Source organism: Nicotiana sylvestris, chromosome 2, assembly GCF_000393655.2.
Source record: "Nicotiana sylvestris chromosome 2, ASM39365v2, whole genome shotgun sequence".
NCBI lineage: Eukaryota > Viridiplantae > Streptophyta > Magnoliopsida > Solanales > Solanaceae > Nicotiana > Nicotiana sylvestris.
The window spans coordinates 150,196,544-150,199,305 of NC_091058.1; positions in this window are offsets into that span (position 1 = coordinate 150,196,544).

Genomic DNA, 2,762 nt, shown 5'->3' on the forward strand with positions numbered 1-2,762 from the left:
CTAAATAGATCATAATTAGAGTGAAACGACTGGGATTAACGTTGTTGTCCTAAGTTTTATCATGGATTGATGATTGACCAGCTTTATAGATACTGCGGTGGAACGGTAAATACTCCTTTATCCTTAACTAGAGATTTCGGGTTCGAGTCTTGGGTATGGAGTGACGTTTATTAAGAAGCGTTTTATCCTAGTACTTTCCAGCGCGAATCCAAATTTAGCCGGGCTCCAATACGAATACCGAATATCGGATGAAAAATCAGGGGAAAAATTATAGATGGCGAGTAGGAATTAGTGGAGTGCGTTTAAATTTCAATGTTAACGACAACTCATGGACCATACAATTAGCGTACTGTTTGATATAATATAAACTGTATTTATGAAAATTGTTTGTAGTTAAATATCTTATCTAAACAATTGTTTGTTATTTGGTTACGCACGAAGACAGTGACATCGATTGTAGCAGAAAATGCTTTTATTTAAAAAAGACATGTATATTGATAAATATTACGTATTTTTTACAATACACCACCACTATACTTTTGCTTACTGTGGTTAGGTAGAGAAACGTTGTCCGAAGTGTAAGACGGACTCCAAATGCTCCTAATCCAATTATGTGATTCCTCCGGCAAAAAAGAGTATTACAATAATCCATGAATATAGAAAATAGTTCTCCAATTTTAATTTAATTAAAACCTGGAGTTGGAACAAATTAATTACACAAAGAGACAAATAAAGAAACAGAAAGAGTAGAGATTATTTATATGAAATAAGACAATAATTGATGACCAAATCGAAGCAATGAGTTTTTAACCACTCAAACAAAAATGATATGAAGTTTTGAGTAGAGATGACTATTTGTATTAGAAAAGTCAAATGTTACTATGTCAAAACCACTATTTAATTGTGCTAGGAGTTATATTTCTTAAATATATGCATTACCTATTTATCAATGCAGTGGGATGTCTAGGTTGACGTTTCTTGCTCCCCAAGAAACGTTAAAATTACATCGGTCACAATAATTTCTCTGTCTTCATTTTGAACTATAGCGAACTTAGGTTTTAGGATCAGATTCTGGTGATAATATTACCGAATATTTATTGACAATATTTTTCTTACATGATCATTGATCTCTCCTACTTAACTTAGTGGTCAGCCGAAACGACTGAAACCTCATTTGTTTGTATTTAATAGAAGTCTGAATCTTAATCTATTTAGATCTCAGATATTAAGTGCGTTTGTTTTTAAAGTCTGAATCTTAATTATTAAGTATGTTTGTTTTTTTTACTTCACAACCACTTAATGGATCTGAATAGGTCTGTACGATTAAGATCTATAACAGAGACTTAATTTCATTAAGATGCTATCACATATTCATTATTAATTGTCGTCACCGCCTACCATTATCAACTACCACCATGCCGCCACCACCGCTGTATTCAACCACCACCACCATGCTCAACTACTACCACCACCACCACCCAGTGGCGTACGCAAAATTTTTCGTAAGCGGTGTCACTTTTTTTTATAAGTAGACAAGGAAGTGAATAAATAAATAGTTACTATAGTAACCTCATATTAAAAAGGCACAAAATCCAAAACATTACAACAAGTCTATAACTCTCTACGACTAGTTTTTCTTTTTTTGAAATATATCAACAATAGTCTTATGAAACAGTACTAAATATGTCTTTTTTCTAGAATTATTTGATTATACTTATTATCAATTTTATTAACAAGTGGATTCTAGTTCAACCGGTTCTTGTTGCTCCTTAATTTTATGATAGGTCAATGGTTCAAGTCTCGGTAATACAAACTATTTTTTAATAAATAATGTCTCGAAAATGATAAAAACATAAAGTATGCCATCAAACAAATTCGAGCTCTTGACGTCAAGATCACATTAGTAGCACTCAACCACCAAGCCAGTGACACTTCTTTGTTTAAGCGGTGTCATCTCTTTCTTTTTATACAAATAATATGGTTTTGCCTATGCTTATATATGTACATTTAATGAATCTTTCTGATGAAGCGGTGTCCCGTGACACCGCTTCCAATAAGGTGGCTCCGCCCCTGCCACCACCACCATCACCACGCTACCATCATCCTCAATCATAGCCGCCACCTTTATCGACCATCACTATCCACCATCCCTACCACTCCGACCATCATCATCTCACCCACAGTCAACACTTATCCACCTCAACTACTACAACCAACCACCCCATCACCATTAACAACCACAACCGGCACTGCCCATCATTATAACCTACTACCACCTTCCTCAATCACAAATCACCATCCGCCATTATTAACTATCATCATCACCCACCACCATCCTCAATCATAATCGTTACCGCTATCAATTACTACTAGCTACTAGCATGAACCACTATCATCAACTAAAACTACCACCAACCACCGCCTCTAATCGGCATTCACCTGTGAGCCATCACCACCAACAACTATCATAATTTAAAAAATTATATATTTTATTGATAGAATATTAGATTAATTAGTATTTCATTTAAATTTTATGTTTATTATTTTTCAAATAAAGATAAATGTTATGCATTCAAATATTAAAAGTCAAACAGTCTTAATTTTTAGTATTCAGATCTTAATACATATCTTAATATATTCAGATGTGTATTCAGATTCAAATGTCTTAATCTTAATACACATCTTAATATTCAGATGTGTGTTCAGATTCAGACGTCTTAATCTTAAAAAAAAAAAACAAATGAGGCCTGAGAGGAAGTTTC